Source organism: Thunnus maccoyii, chromosome 16 (assembly GCF_910596095.1).
Source record: "Thunnus maccoyii chromosome 16, fThuMac1.1, whole genome shotgun sequence".
Classification (NCBI taxonomy): domain Eukaryota; kingdom Metazoa; phylum Chordata; class Actinopteri; order Scombriformes; family Scombridae; genus Thunnus; species Thunnus maccoyii.
The window spans coordinates 27,441,781-27,459,571 of record NC_056548.1 but is presented as its reverse complement, the minus strand read 5'-3'; the positions used below and the strand labels follow the sequence as shown (position 1 = coordinate 27,459,571).

The 17,791-nt window shown below is 39.5% G+C and overlaps 1 long non-coding RNA gene across 1 annotated transcript; it reads right to left on the bottom strand.

Annotated features, from left to right (window-relative positions):
- Positions 1-6,179: 6,179 nt before the first annotated feature.
- LOC121880956 lies at positions 6,180-10,068 on the bottom strand. Its single transcript, XR_006091659.1, has 3 exons — positions 9,122-10,068; positions 8,142-8,926; positions 6,180-7,828 (listed from the first exon to the last, which is right to left on the bottom strand). It is a non-coding gene; the product is annotated as an uncharacterized LOC121880956 (long non-coding RNA).
- Positions 10,069-17,791: the final 7,723 nt, after the last annotated feature.

Genomic DNA, 17,791 nt, shown 5'->3' with positions numbered 1-17,791 from the left:
CTGTTTGGGAACCGATGTGGACAGTAAAACATAAAACCATCAGGAGAGAAAGACCCAATAAAAGCTCATGAAATGGGCTGTTGTAACATCAGTTACAGGTCTGGACTGGTACTGTCTTTGCTCCCAGTTTTCAGCCAATATTAGTTTACATTTTGGCTAATTTACACCATTAAATGTTTGCAGAGTTCTCTATTAGCAGTTCCTGTTTGTTGTGTGTATGTTTACATGTAGCTGCTTCCTATGAGGACTTAATGTTGATCTTCACAGATAACACTGTGTTTCTTCCCAGCATGAATAACAGAAGTCATTTGACAGCCAGCTTATACTTATACTACAATGTTAGTCTGAATGATTATGGTTTCTTTTATTTGTAATCACCATTATTGAACTTTTTGCACAGTTTCACATTTGCTTCCAGTAATTTATTGGAAGTGTGTTTAACTGGCTGCAGAGTTGTGCACCTACACACATAGTGAGGGCAGAAAAAGTCACACTGAATAATAACAATCAAGTGTTGTGTTATGTCTGAAACATGTGTTGATATTCATGCTTAGGCTTTGTCCAGCTGGATATTCATGTCTATTACAGACCACATCCTGTCTTTTCTTCATGGTTAAAATGGCGTCAGGAACCATGAGTTGACTTACAGAGGAGCACAGAGATAATTTGATTCCCCACCTCCTCCTGTGATGTTCATCCTGTCTGAATGGAACTTTACTCTTGTTTAAATCATAACATCATATTTGACAGCAGAGCTTCTACTTCCTAACATTCACAGTATAAAGTCATACAGTTGTTGTTTTTTATTTATTTATTTTTTTTTATTTGTATTTTCATCAGGTATTTGTGATCAATTGAGGTGTAATTTAGTAGTTTCCAATCAGCCTAATCTGCATGTCTTTGTGTTGTGGGAGGAAACCCGAGAGCCGGGAGAAAACCCACGCAGACACGAGGAGAACATGCAAACTCCACACAGAAACAAGCAGAAACAGGCAGGTGGAGGTGTTTCTGTGAGGCTGCAGTGCTGATCACTGAGCCCGCGTGCCGCCCTGAAGAGGGAAGGAAGGAGGTTAGAAAAGGTGGAGGGGGGGTGGGGGAGAGGGAGGAGAGGTAGAGGGGGAGAGGAGAGAGGGTAGGGGTGAGGAGAGAGGTTGACGGAGAGGGGTGAAAGGTAGAACGGAGTAGGAAGAGGGAAGGAAGGAGGTTAGGAAAGGTGGAGGGGGGGTGGGGGAGAGGGAGGAGAGGTCGAAGGGGAGAGGAGAGAGGGTAGGGGTGAGGAGAGAGGTTGGCGGAGGGGAGAGAAAGGTAGAACGGAGTAGGAAGAGGGAAGGAAGGAGGTTAGGAAAGGTGGAGGGGGGGTGGCGGAGAGGGAGGAGAGGTAGAGGGGGAGAGGAGAGAGGGTAGGGGTGAGGAGAGAGGTTGGCAGAGAGGGATGAAAGGTATAACGGAGTAGGAAGAGGAGTCGGGGGTAAAGGAAGACGAGGAAAGGGGGGAGGGTTGGGGTGAGTAAGATGGAGGAGAGGAGGGAGGATGGAGAGAGGGAGGGAGGGTGGAGAGAGGAAGGGGTTCTGCTTGTTGTTCGGCCTGCGCTGAACAACAAGCAACTTCTTCCACCTTTCTGTCGCTGTCGCTCTTCTTCCTGCGTAACCAGCCCCAAAAACCTGTTTTCTTCTCCTTGTTTTCTCTCTGTTTCTGTGCCATTTTCTCCTCTTTTTCTTGTTTCTTTTTTTCCATTTTCTCCTCTTTTTGTTTCTTCTTCTCTTCTTTTGCTCTTTGTTTCTTTTCCTCCTTCTCCCGTTTTTGTCTTGCTTTCTTTTGTTTCTTGTCCTCATTTTCGTGTTTCGGTTTCTCTTCTGTCTTCCCTTCATTTTCTTGTTTCTCTTCTGTCTTCCCTTCATTTTCTTGTTTCTCTTCTGTCTTCCCTTCATTTTCTTCTTGTTTCTCTTCTGTCTTCCACTCATTTTGTTCTTGTTTCTCTTCTGTCTTCCCTTCATTTTCTTGTTTCTCTTCTGTCTTCCCTTCATTTTCTTGTTTCTCTTCTGTCTTCCCTTCATTTTCTTCTTGTTTCTCTTCTGTCTTCCACTCATTGTCTTCTTGTTTCTCTTCTGTCTTCCACTCATTGTCTTCTTGTTTCTCTTCTGTCTTCCACTCATTTTGTTCTTGTTTCTCTTCTGTCTTCCCCTCATTTTCTTGTGGTCTGTCTTCTGTCTCGTTTTCGTGTTGTTTCTCATCTGTCTTCTCCTGGTTTTCGTGTTGTTTCTGTTCCGTCTTCTGGCTGTGCAGAAGTGTCTCCTCTCTCAGCTGGGCAGAAGCTAACAGTATGACTTTTTCTGCCTCACATCTGGCTGTGACCTTCATACACTCCTCCTTCCAGAAGTGTTCGATGGTGTCGGCCTGCCTGCTCTTGTTTTGGAGACTTTCTCTGAGGGAGGAGATGAGAGAATCTCTCTCAGAGATGTCCTCTCTACACTTCTGGAGCACCTCTGTCAGTTCCCTCTCCTTGGACTCCAGACGTTCCTCCAGCCTTCTCATGGCTTTGTTGCTGGCATGAAGCCTGTAGTTTGTAGTTTGGGACCAGTCGTTCCAGTCAGCAATCTGCCTGTAAGCCATGTCAAGGCAATGTTGCAGATATCCGCAGTCGCGGCAGGGAGGCCTTCCAGCCGGTGGTCTCTGCCAGTTCAGACGCTGATCTGGATGCTGATTAGGATGCTGATGTGGTGCAGCATCAGCAAATCTGCCCTGACGTCTTGGGTTATCTCCTCTGTTCATCATTTTAACAAAAACAATGTCCAGAGGTAGTAAACAGTAAGATGTCTGTCGTAGACTGTAGTGGTAGACGGTAGTTGTGCGTGAAGGATGGCCTTTGTTCTTCGTTCTTTGACAGAATGTCACTCTGGAACACTATACTTGTGTACAGCTGTGAGATGAGATGAGATGAGATGAGATGAGATGAGATGGTCTCAGCTTAACTAATAAACTCCCAGAATCTTGCATCATAAAGCTGTTTGCCTTTGATGTGTGACAGATTAACAAAGGTCACATGTCTGATGACATCCGGAACTGATGACATCATGAGCTCAACCATGGAGGAGGTCATGTGACCTGACAGCAGATATCAGATTAAAAAATAAAAGATGGATTAAAAAATAAAAGATGGATTAAAAAATAAAAGTTAAAAAACAGATATCACATTTAAAGAGACTGAAATCTTTGGAGCAAAGTTACATTGATGTTGACATTTAAATTACTGACTAATGATCACTAAACCAGCTGATTTCTACTTTGTTCTGGAAGCTGATTTATCAAACACCTTTAAGTTGAACTTGCTTTGTGATACAGACGCCTGAATAATTTATCTAGTTAAAGGCTGCTGTCAGTGTTGGAGGGATATTAAAAACAAAAAAACTGTCAGTGGTCATCATAATGCAAAAATGAGTGCAACAATTTCTGTTCGAGACCTCATTGTCACATCAGCTTGACAATATTTACTACAATATTTGCATTGCATATAGTGGCGTAACGCATCGTAGTTGATCCATGATCCGTACGGATCGCCCCCCATGGTTCAGCAGGCATGTGAACCGCGGATTAATTGCAAAATTTAATTCATGTTAGCAGTGCACTTTTCTCCAGTGAATGTTTGTTTAGTGGCTCGTTCAACAAGCTGCAGGACACGACGTGTGTTCATGTTTGTTATCATCAAGTTTTGATGATGTGGACGATGTGGAGGCTGTTGTTTCATTCACTACCATGTTTAAAAGAGGAAGGTATCAGGCCTCATATTGCAATTTAATTTAACAATTGAGTGTTTTATATATTTTAAGATGAATGAATATGAATTTGGTGCTAATTACACTGTGAATAATAGTCACTGAAATGTTATTAACACAACAAAACTTGTAAAAAAAAGTCAACTGACCCCTCCCACCCCACGCCGCCACCAATCAGAAACCAGCTCACATAAAAATGATGTCTGACTAAATGAATTAAAGGTTCCATGTGGAATTTTTTTTGTAAACAAACAAAGCTTCTGTTTGCATTCAGTGTTCAGTTTCTCACCACAACACATTCATAACACTGAGTAACTAACAGCCACTAACAAACATGTTACATTACTTACATCCATGTTCACTAGCTGCAGTCTTCTTCTCTGTCTTTGCTCACACATTTTTGCAGTACTTGGTGTGTTACCACCAAATATTTTAATGTTTGTTCACATTTTGACAAACTGTCTCCATTAAAAGTCTGCTGAATTAGCTTTTAGCAAGTCCTGTTTGTAATGTAAACATGGATGTCCAGACAACTATCACTGGATTACTTTCATACTGCAGAAACCTTTAAAATGTGATGATTCTCAGGCAAGTTCTGCATCTTCTTTTTTCTATGATTTCAAAACATTTTCAAAACATTAAACACATATTCTTAAAATCACTTTAGCACATTTTGAACAGAATTTTCGCTGAGAGCAACATCCTCAAAACATTCTCACAATGTAAACCTTCGTAAACATGCGACATTGCAGAAACGTTTTATAAAATTGTGAAAAGCAGTGAAGCATTCTTTCAAATCCAGTGTTTTCCCAAAATCACAAAATTCATATAAGTCCTTTCGAATGCAAGTAAGGATCAATATTTTATATTTAGGGACCGAGCCCAGAAGGCAGAGGACTACTGTAAAGGAGTAGGAATGTTGTAGAGAGATCAAACCAAAACTCAATTATTCGTCTGATCAAGACCTACAAATCATACACTGACACCCCTGACCTAAATCCAACAGGAAGTCCGTAGTTAGCCTTTCAAAATAAGACTTTGCCTCAATTTTGGCAACAAACGCCATCTCCACCAAGGGTGTTGGTGGTATCGGCTTCAAACTTAAATAGGTGACTTATGACACTATGCTGAAAAAAAGTCGTTAAAAACGTAATAACTCGAACGGTTTGGATTTATAAGCCCTCAAAGTTGTAGTGCCACATCACACCGTACAATGTAAGCCAATGGGGAGGCAATCTATGGTCATGAACTTTGTGTCAAACAGATGCCTCTGATGTCTAAAATATAAGTCTGACCACTTTCAAACCTGTATCAACGGATTCGCCACAAAATTTCCTACTAAAAGATATGATTTTTAATGTAAGATTTGGCCAAAGTCATGGGATTTATGAGGAGATTTCACAAGAAGAGTACTCCAAGTCTCCAACTGCTCCTTGTTATGTCACTCCCCCAGTGCTGTGAAATATTCCACAATACACACTCATTATAAAATCACAGGAGGAGCAAGAAAAGACTTTAAAACTCACACTCTAATATTTCAAAGACAATAAAAGATAGAAAGAACATGTAAATTCAAGATCTGTAGGTCAAAGTCTCGTGACTCATTTAAAGTTCAAATGAAGTCTATCTAAAACTATGGGGAAGCAGTAAATGTTCAAAAAGGTGTGGGTTCACTCACACTCTCCATTCAAATATGTGAGTATTTGCAGTTACTTATTGTCTCTACACACCTGACAGTACACATGTCAATCAAACTTTGACCAAGTCATGTGGGTTAAAAGTCTTTACTTTTCTAAAAAATAGACTTGATGAAAATTAGGAAATTAATTTGTTTTACACACAAACTCATCAAGAGTTCAATTTACTAACTTCAATTTACTAATTGAAATTCAAGTGAATGGGCCCAACATTTGTATGATTTTGATGACACAGGTGTGAGCAAGACAGACATGTCTCACCCTGCAGAAAATTCTCATCCTGTCAATCAAACTTTCAAAATAAAAGCACACCACACTTGTAAGAAATATCCCTCATTTTTAAAAAGCAAAATGATCTGATCCTGACGGGCCAGAGTGCGAGGTCCCGACCAACGCTGCTTGCAGTTTTAATCTTAGTACAAAGTTCTCTTCTTGAAGAGCTATGACCAAAGTAAAAGTCCTCATAATAGTAAGTGGATATGTTACTGGGACAAAAAGGATGATACCCACTTGAATTGGCTAGCTCGTAGCCCATTTAGACTGACAGACGGTCTATCTGAATCAGTCAACACGCTTCCAACAACCATCCATTGCAACCCTCTTCCAAACCAGGGTTGAACTCAGGTCAGGCACTGCTTGGCTGTGGTGACAAGGCATCTCTATCAGAAGAAAATTAATTCAATGATATTGATGTTTAAATGTCAACTCCACAAAAAGAGAGAAGGGATTAAATTTTTTTTACCTCAACAGTATGTAAGGGTTAAACCTGCTGTATGGAACTCTCCACCTTTGAACAAATCATCTTCCTCTGTGGTGGTAAATTGTCGGTCATTGTCATTGTCGGAATGTCAGACAACAAGCTATTTTAGTTGGACACAAGTTAAACAGGAAGTTATTTGTATCTGTAAACATTTAAATAGTCTCAAAATCATTCCATATCACTCAGTACTTGAAAAGTCATTACAAAAGTAAAAGCATCAAGGTGCAAACACAAGAACTGTTTAGTATAAAACTTGAGATCTTCCAAGACACACCCTCTTCTTTGTGCATTACAATTGTAATGGTTTACAGTTTATTTAAAAGCAAAAGGCAAATCTATAAGTGAAATATATCTTCTTGACACTTTATTTACATACAATAGTAAGCTTTTCTTAGTTCTTTCCTTAAATGTAGTTCAGTTTATGAGCACATCCACGGACTCCATATATGAGTAAATACAACAAATTCCATTAGCAACTAAAATCAAAACAGACAGTTGATAGCACAATCGAGGCACTGCAGGCCATCTAAGCAGGTCCACTCAGCAGGACAAATATCCAGGTTCAGTGGAAATCAGGATCTTTTCAAAATGTGAACTGCCATCCTCAATCAGCATCCTCATGGATGATCTCACCCTGCATGTTCACAAGTGCTGCAGAGATTCGGAGGATCTTGTCCATTTTGTGTCTCAGGTTGATAGATACAGTCTGGGAGATTATTCTTAACACCTTGAGCGTCCTGATACCTCTTTCCACATGTATGAGCACATTTGCAATCCCCCTTGTGCCAGTAACATCCTTGTCAGAAAACTGCCCTCCTTTCTGAGTGAACGCTGGTAAAACAAGATTAACCCTTCTCTCAAACAGCAGATCTCTGTTGGTAAAGCCTCTGTCTGCCATCACTTCATCACCAGGATGCAGGTACTCCAGGAAGCTAGACTCTTGAATGATGAACTTGCGCTACAATTGCCTCCATAAGCAGGAGAAATGAACATAACAAGCCCACACAGGGCAACAGCAACTAAATACTGAAGAGCATTGCTTGAATAATGGCTTTATGACTCACCTCTGGAGTCAAGATTGTGTGGTTTCTGCGGGGTGGTCCCATTGCAGTCAATGATGCAGGTGGTGTTGGGGAACTTCTCCCTGAAGCACTGAGGCATCGTGCTCCGGACTGTCTCCTGTGGCAGCCAAGGAATGTAGATCCTCATGTGTTCCCCTACTGTGTCTATCCAATAGGACAGGATCCTGCTCACTACCCCCTGGGACACAGCAAAGTGTTCTGCAAGATCACCCTGGAGTAGATTCAGCTTCAGCTTCATCATTGTCATCAATATTTGATCCATTATGTGCATCTTAAAATTTGCTTTATAGAACTACTGCAGATATTTAACATGATCGAAGAAGACAGTGAGAGAAAGGCCTGTGTACAGCACAGATGTGGTGTCATTCTTCAGGATGGCATGGGCAAAGGGTTCTTCACCACCACATTGTGTTTCTCTGTCGCATACAAGCTTCTTCTTTTCTCCTGATGTGTAGCTGTGATCCATCAGTGCCTGAACCTCCCACCGAGTGTCAGCATCTGCATCACAGTGCCTGTCATCTGCCAAACATAAGACCACAACCAGTTTAGCATACAACATAAAACATATCCAGACTATTTGCAAGTAAGTTAACACACCAGAAGCTAATATCAACGCCTGTAGAAGTGGTCATTCAAATAATCAGTATTCATTCAATAATCAGTAGTGATGAGCGATATAGTGACATGGGAGGATAAACTTAAAGACAGTTTGCTGGACAAGCTTTATGTGAGTTGATATATTAACTGTCATTAGGGACACCAACTGAGACTACTTACAAGACTTGACATTAGCTAGCTTAAGTTAACTGTTACCCATTCAAACGTCAGTTACCTGTGGCTGCTGATCTCTTGACAAGACGTCGCCTTGGAGTTTTTATTGGGGCTTCGTAGCTCAGCCACTTCTCCGGTATTGGGTGGTATTCCGTAGGGCTTGTGTCAATGATATGAAAAGAACAAACATATGGTCGCTTTGGTGGTTTCTTCAGATTTAAAGCTTCACACCACAGGTGAAGGGATTCCTCATTCTTCAGAGGGAGATGAAGGTTGTAGGGCACCTTGCATCCATATTCAGCTCTCGTTTGTGGTTGATGATCAAAACACTCCTGCTTGTTTGTACCAGTTATTATGTCAACCCCTAAATGCACATGCAATTCAGTTTTTCCTCAAAGCCATAGTTGTCTAAAGAGTTATGTTAGCTGCTGCATTGGGTCTGTAGTCTTTTTTCTCAATCTGTCATTCCCATCCCACAAACATGCTCACTCATAATTTCCTTGCTGTCAATCACCTGGGCATCAGTTAAGGCGTCAGCTGTTCACATCAGCTTGTCACATCTAACCAATAGCACAGTAACACACCTTCATTGTAAGCCTATCATATTGCAGCTGTCTTTTTTAAACATGTCTTCTCCCTCTATGCCTTAGTGCTTTCACGATGCTGTTTTGTGCACCCCACCAGCTCCCCATCACCTCCCAGTCTTTGCAGATTCATCAGTGCATCACTCCATCAACCTTATCGGTCTCAGCAGAAGTCATCAGCTACCACCACCACTGTCTGGACTCTATGGAGGTTTTTATCTTGCTGCAGCTCTGGACTGATGTCCCTCCATTTAAAATCTCCCTATAGAGTTTAAGCACCAAAGACTTAATCATCAATATCATCTGTAAAATAAACAGTTCTTTTTTTTGCTTAATTCACTGATTGAAATACACACACACATATACATATACATATTCAAATTTGCGGAAAAAATATGAGTGGCATTCTAGTGGATTTGTGTGTTTATATAAGAGGCCACAGCAGCAGTGCACCCACCTGGCAGACAGACTGTGTTTCCCTCGCTTGCGGCCAAGATTGATCTTTGTCAGAGCTGAGGAAATTCTCATTGTTTCAGAGAGAGGCAGTCCATTTATTTGAAGCTCTGTACATACTCAAGACCACAGAGGGCAGATTTAAAAGGCAACCTATAAACCCACAGAGGATTGAAGTGTTTGTGTGTTTGCGTGTGGAATATGTGGTCAACTGGAGGGGAAATCAGTCATTGTTTCCAGTATCCAGTGAAAATCTTGACTTTACCAAGGGAGCTGGAAAACCAGTATGAAATTTTTAATGAAAGGTGATGGATGATGAGATCATCTATATTTCCCTTCAGGATAAATAAAGTATCTATCTATCTATCTATCTATGAGAGAGAGCAGAAAAACAGACATATAAATTAAGAGCCCAGACTGGAGTCCCTATTGTTCACTTCATAAACCCTGAAAGCAACAGTAAGCTCCATCCCACACAAAATATGCTACTGTCCAATGGTCCAGAAAAGCAGCATTTGTTCCAGACTCACTCATAGCCTACACTATCCTACTGCACCTATTGTTCTTTGTCTTCTTCTGCAGTCTTCTAGCTGTCACAATAGACTGGTAAGCTAAAGCTGACCACACCACTTCAGCTGAGGAATCAAGAGGAAAAACACTCTCGTGAATCCGGGGTAGCACCCCAAACCCCCTCTATGTGAGGAAGATCGAGATTATGATAAAAACGATAATGATCTCAAATCTTTAATCCTTTGCACCGGAGGGACTCGATTTGTGTCAAAATTCATATCCCTTAATGTCAAAATCATAAATCTGTCAAATCAGAATGAACAGACATACACACATTAGGAAAACCAGCTGTTTCTCTGATCTTGTTAAGGAGAAGCATCTGTAAATCCACTTTGAAATTATAGAAAAAGACGCTCCTTATAACTTCAGATCTTGGTTCATAATCATGAATCAATCATCACTTTTTCTGAGTTTTGTACAGCTACATCCACACGTGTGTGTAAACTAGAGGGTCTGAGAAGCAAACGCAGCATGTACCATCATGAGCAGATTCACCATAACGTTAAAAATGTGACATCACAATTCAGAGATCAGTTGATTCCCATCTACTTTTGAGCCACTTTGTTCGAGACAGTCTCTGTGTTCAGTATTGTTTGTTTGAAATTTGCAAACCAAATGTTTTGTTTTATGACTAATATACTCAATGCTGAGTTAACTGTGTACAATTGACAGAGAGATGATGGGCTTTTGGTTTACAGGCAGTGTTGATTGATGGTTTAAATGGTTATAATGCAGACCTGCCAGCCTGTACGCATTTAGTGTAGTAGGTACGCATTTTGACATCAAAGTACGCTGGTACGATTTGTCACTCTAAACTACGCAAAAGCTGGTGATGCCTGTGAGTTCAATTCATAAATCTATGGTTCAGTTGTGCACGTGCAGTACTCAAGTCCAACAGCAAGAGGCAGCAGCTTGTAGCCTGCTGAAAAGCAATAGAAGAAGAATAGTTTAACCAATCATAGCGCCGGATTCATTCCTCCAGCCTTCACCCAAATATCAGCGGGGATATCCATGGGATATGGTTCATACATCCATGATATGGTCATTCTTGACAAATATGTGATGACATTACAAGAGACTGCAAATCGAAAGCAACATGTCACTGACTTTAACCCTCTTGATCCCCCTTTTCACTCCAGCTGGCTATTTCCTCAAGTGTGGATGCTACTTTTAACTCCGTTGTAAATGTAAACGGACTGGAGTGGATGTGGAAAGTTGAAATTGTGAATTGTGTTAAGTTAATGCAGACCTTCCAACTTTGGGAAAATATTTAACGTTAATAACGTTAGCCTAACGTTACGTAATTTGCAAGCTAGCTTGCTTGTTCACCAGGCATTTAAGGTGGCAAAGTAACGTTAGGATATATTGTCCGTATGTCGCAGATTGTAAAACGTGACTTTTTCATAGTGTGTATTCATAATTATTGTTGCAGCTAAACCCGTAACTGTAATGAGAGGAGCAGTGGCATGATGGAAAAAAAGTTAATAATAGAGTTAATATGCCACAGAAATAACGTTAACATTACCTAGAAAGTTACTAGGAGGCATGTATGTGTAGGTGTGTGCAGGCAGAATGGGCCTATGGCCTGCTAGGGGTGTGTGTGTGTGTGTGTGTGTGTGTGTTGGCACTGTAGTCTATAACTTTGCCTACTCCAGGAAAATTTCAAGGAAACACCCCCTCACTGCAAATTAAGTACAATATTTAAGGAGGGATGTAATGACTTCTACAGTTTCAACAGCCATCTAAGTTGCAGAAGTGGTGCTCAAAAAATTTGTCCAGGGTTGGCAGGTCTGATGATGAAACCTACCATTCAAAAATGTTTTTGCATCCTTCACTTTTAATAAAATTCATAGAAATAATAATGGTTGTTTTGTTTTCCTGTTTTAGATAACATGAGATCATAATATAATATGATTGTGTTTTTTTTCTCTATAAGTGAATGGTGTCAAACCTAAAGAAAACACTCTCTCTGCTCTATGAAACATTAATGAAGGATAAATCACCCATTTATTAATGACTGATAAGATACAGTATCTACGCATGCAAAGTACAAATAGAGACTAATTATGAAACAATACTTGAGCCAGATCAAAAATGATCCACTCAATACTTTGAAGTGTCATAGTATTTTTATTTTTATTCTAATAATTGTAAACAAAATCGTGGGTCAACCATTAAAATACTCAAAGGAATGGAAATCTGAACATCTGCAATTCCGTGACAACTGGGCGACTCAGTCTGCTGAGGAAAATCGTGTGATTGGATCAAAAGCTTGTGATGAGATTGTTTTTGTCATCTGCTTTTTCCATGGTCAAGAAGGTCAATCAGTCCATGTCAGGCTCACTTGATATGCTTTATTATGCTGATTATGTTGTGTTGCAGGCAGTGCTGTACCTTTGTAGTGACTTCAACTCATCACAAAGGTAGTGTGTATTTAGCTTAACACACTCATCAGAGGTTATAACATAGACTTGTCCGTTAGAGTATATTTTTTTTTAAATATTTTTTCTAAAAAAAATGACCTGGCACATAGTTGTCTCTGTATTAGAGATTAGTGATATTGACAAAATGTAAGTACACTCAGTAGTGATAACGGCAAACAATCAGTCATCATGATGCCAAAACCAGGCAAGTAAACATTAAAAAATAACCTGAATTACCCTTAAAAGCAGTTTTCCTTACAATCAGATGGCTTTACCCAGGAACTCCTATAACTGGACTGATCCTTTCAGATCAGCAGACAAAGCCTTCCTCAACACAAACCGAATAAAAACTACCAATAGATTGAGTGAGTGTTCCTGTGGAGCTTCCATTCTTGGTCAAGTCCAGTTTATAAAACATAATCTAGCTATTGACAAGCCACGCCATTATGTACAGTAGTATGCCAGCTACAATGGCTGTCGCACCGAGTGTAAAGCGCTATTCAGGTTTGCGACTACGTCACAGCGATTTCACTTTTATTCGTCGATCATTGTGTTTTTCTCTGCTGTCAGTCAGTCTTATCACTAGTGGAACAGTTGGACTTTACAAGACATTCACTGCCACATATGCAAGAAAAGGACACATTGAATTCCGTGAAATGTTAATCCCTCTAACAGAGAGAATGGTTGTGATTGATGATGACTGTAATATGTAGTTATTAACCTATGGAAAACTGTAGAGGCCATGGATGTCATTATTTATCTCTATTTTGTTCACTGTGGTAGTAACATGTTTTCTTGTGATCAGTTGAGTTGGGTGCTTGTTAAACGCAGGCAATTCATTAAAAAAAAAAGATAAGAGAAAGATAAGGGCTTGCTGCACATTAATAATTTGACTCTGGATAAACATTAATATTTCCGTATGTGTAAGAGCGAGCAACGTATTACATACTATACTTCCAACAGGGTATCTCATCAAATAGGAGTATTAATATCACAGGCATTCTATACAATTAATATTGTCATATATACCCATAAAACTGGATGAATAACTTTCTCTCTCTCTCTCTCTCTCTCTCTCTCTCTCTCTCACAATCACACACACACACAACCACTACCAGCAACACCAGTCATTGTATTCCTTTTTAAATTGATAGAGTTGCCACCAGTGGGAAGTTGCAGCTAATAACTTATCATTGTCTACTCATTGATTTCACCTGTTGCCTATCATCTACTACATATATATATATATATATATATACACACACACACACATACATATATATATATATATATATATATATATATATATATATATGTATATATGTATATATATATATATATATATATGTATGTATATATATATATATATATATATATATCCTGTTAGTGTCTTCTGGTTGCTTTGTCTTTATTTCAGCTTTCATGTCTGCATCTGTCAGAGTTAACAGATTATCTTCAGTTTGTTGTTTTCAGCACTGTAGATTGACTGATGGTGAGTTAAAGTAGTTACAGTAGGTAGCCTTGTTGGCTGAAGTGTTTTTGTTTTGCTAAAATAATGTGTGTGTATGTATGAATATAAAGACAAATATACAATGGCAGACATGAAAAAAAATGAGAAAAAGTTCCAAAAAAAAAATACTACAAAAATAATCCATTCTAAAGATCGAAGACAGACCTCAAAGAAAAGGAAACTACAGTATGAGAGCTATGAGGTTGATGAGGAGGGGGAGGGGGGGGGGCAGATTAAACCATGAGCTAAAAGAGGCTAAAAAGCTCAGCAGGACTGAGGAGAACTGTTGAGTTGGAGATAATTAGAAATTCTGTTGTTGAAAATAAAATGCCATAAAATTGCTATTCTTTGGTGATGAAAAAATAAAGCATAAAAACATCCTCTACCTGCACTGGTTCAGGATTTAAAAACTCTCCATTATAACAAAACTGTAACAGCATTTTCTGGGTTATCAGTGTCTTTAAAGAAAGAAGACAAAACAGTCTTAATATCAGTGCCTTACAGACACTTCATAAATCTTCAGACTTGTGATTAGCTCTGCTGTTGCCAGCAGACAGCTCGTCTGAATGTGATTTAGATGCTGTGCAGCAGCTCCTCTGCTCACTCTAAACATTCCCATTTGAGACAGTCAAATGACACATTTGTCGTCGGTATGCATTCTAATTAAATGTGATTAGTCATGCCGTTGCAGATTTCCGGCTCTTGCTGAGCTATCTCATAGCCCGTCTGCAAGGGACATGTCATCTTCACAGTAATAAACCGCCACATCTCTTTAAAATGTCCACATCCTATTTTCTGCACCAGTGACATAGATGGAAAGACATTTGACGGTGAATTTTCTCAGTTTGTGTGCTTATTGTTGCTGAAATGTCAGAAGAGCATGCTTCTTTTGATTCAGATACAATTCCCTCGTCATGCGTTGAGCCCTCCATGAGAACTAGTCATTTTTCTCTCTCTGGACATGTTTTTTTTTTTCTTTTCTCTTTCTTGAGGTGCACTCTGACTTTTTACTAGAGCATAAGCAACGTGACAGCACATTATCTGACTACAGCTGGAGGTAGCGAGGCAGCACAGCTTTAATCGTTTAACAGACGATCTTCTGCAGCTGATCTGCAGTGGGTGACCCAGAAAAACACTTGCTATTTTGATAAAAAAAATATCACATTTTATGCACAGAATTGTTACATCACACCCCATGTTGGAGGAACATTGTCATTTTTTAACACAGATTAGCTCCAAACTGTTCAACATCACATACGGCAGGCCACTCTGGGGATCTGTAGATACCATCATTAAAACAACACAACTAAAAGTCTAAAACTCAGTTAGTGGAGACTGCAAACTTCACTACACCCCATAATTAAACAGCAGGGGATGGAACAAACAACGTACTGAGGATTTTTCTATGTGGTCATTAAAAGGAAAATCGCTGAGAACCTGATGACATCTCTGAAAACAGGTCAGGTTTTAAACAAACAACACTAGGTTAGTCAAACCTATTTGGAAGAAAAAACAAAAAGTGACCAATACAGACTCACTTCCTGGTTCAACTCTGACCTGCCATACTCACTGTACTACCATACTGTGACTTCATTGTGCTCCTGGTTTTCTTGTGCATTGAGGGATCACTACCAACATTTTGGGTGCACTCATTTTCAGTTTTTCCACCAAATAAAGTGGTGGCTATAAACTGTCAGTTTGTTTAAAATCAGTTTGATCATCCGAATGCTTGTGTTTCTTTTCCCATTTATAGCAATGTTGCTCCATTGTGAGATCTTACCAGTTACGGCATATCTACACAGAACACAGTTATTTTTTTCCCACTGCAGCTATACTGGTGCATAATGAATTAATTCATGTGATTCCAAACCTGTTTGAGGAACTTTTACATATGAGTTGGAGCTAACAGCTGAGCTGCTAACAGTTGTTTCCCCAGGAAATCAAAACCATGGATCAAAACAGGTGCAGTTGGTTTTCTCCATGTTGTTGTTCTCGCTCAACAGAGAAAATTTACACGAAGTTGAACTTTTCTCAACACAATCAGGTTACACCATATGTGTGAACAGGAGGTCAGTCCCTGTGACTCATGGGGCAATGAGATAACACTACTGTCTTCATCTATCTGTTAAAGTCTTTTTGTCATTCAGACAGAATAAAAAGTTCTATAATAGCTTTATTTAGACATGATAGGACAGTTACAGAAAGAACAGAAAGAATAGTGCTTGTGATATAAGAGAGACTGGTGATATTACTGCAGGGCCAGTTCTAACTGCCAGTATGTAACTGGCTGTTGCTGAGGTCAGAATGAATGAACACCCACCATGCAACTGGCTCTGCCCTGTTTGTCATGACAGACAAAAACTGTGTCTCAAATCACATACTTCTGTCAGTAAACTTTCATGTAGTACACTGTGTACACTACAGTGTACTACAATTTCTACAGGGTAGTGTCATCTCAAATCAAACATGGCCGGTGTGCACTTACCGGAAATGACGATCACAAATTAGCATTAGCTAGCATTAGCGTTTGTGTTATCGTTCGCGCTACCAAATCATTACAGACTGCTAAATTAACCCAAAAAACATACTGATAGCTTATATCTGACAACAGTATAGTGGTGCTTAGTGCTAAAAAACACATACATTTGTATAATGTGGCGATGTTCACCATAGTTACAACGTACTCGGCCACCATTTCCAGTTTGAAAAGTAGTCCCTCCCCTTCCACTATGTAGCCAAGATGGCGACCATCGAGGGTGAGAAGTGTCCATAGTTCCACACTCAACTTTTTGACTACCATCCTGGTACTCACAGTGCACTGCATTTTTCCATATTTCTCAGTGTGAATGCACTTATGCACTCAAAATGTTAAGTGTAAGTACAGAAGTATGCGATTTGAGACACAGCAAAAGACTTTGTGAGGAAAAATACCATTAAAAGTGATGAACTAGCATTTTATAATAATTTACTGGATTATTTCACAAACTCATGGTTATGTTATATATATTTGTTTGTATTTAAAATATTATCTATTTGTATCATACAGAGATGATCTTCCTTTCACTTTTAATTAGGTGTTTTACTGTTATACTGCAGGTGTTCAGTATGTGCCATTACGGAGGCAAACCCTCTGCTACCATTCTGATTCCACCTTTCTATAAAGAAGACACTAATCAAGGTCAAAGAAAATGTATTGCAACAGTTTAAAAAATACACATTCCATTTAAACTCCTTAATTATAACATTAGGTCATATTATTATATTATTAGGTCATGAAAATCTTCCAGTTTGATTTGAATCTGCAATCCTCCTCTCCTCATCCCCTTAGCAGTGAGTGCATTAATTAATTTTGCCAACTGGCAGACACATATGCATCATTTATTAACTATATGCTCCCATATTTCTGTAATGTTAAGTAACACATGCATGTCTATCGGATTTGATCTAGAGAAACTATAATGTTAAATTTTCCTATTTTCTATTAATGTCAACAAAAATATTCACAAGTTTCTGAAAGTAGGACACAGCTTTGGAAGGCACTGGTGATGGAGAAACAAAAGACACTGAGGCTGAAACTATTCAGGACGGACTGAGAGGTCAAGAGGTCATTCCAGGCTGGGGGTATCGTTGACAACATGCTGACCACACACAAATACACACTGACTCTGTAAGGCTGACAGGCTTGTGTAGTGCAGTTGCTTCTAGCTTATTGTGAGCAATGCAGTAGTGACTTGAAAACTGAAACACAGCTGTTGACATGCTGACACATTGTTGCTAACCTGGCAGGAATTGTTTTAATGAGGCTGTAATGAGACAATGCTGAACACTCATAACTGCTGAAATGTATCACGAGTTGAAATGTATTTTTTATGCAGAACAAACATTGCTATATTGGTTTAACCCATTACAGATGCATCATTTAAAAGGTACCCTGTAGAGTTTCTGACCTCTATTAGTGCAATGGAGCAGTTTTATTTGTATGAGGTTTGATATAATAAAAAGCTTAAGGTTCTCACTCCCCCCAGACCTTGCATTTTTATAAAACTTCCCAGTCCATTCAACCATTCACCACCTGTCCACCAGATGAACTCAAACTTTCCTGCCTTCCCAGTCACCTCCCACCTGGTCATCATAGATCAGCACACCTGCCACTCATTCTCACATCAAGCCA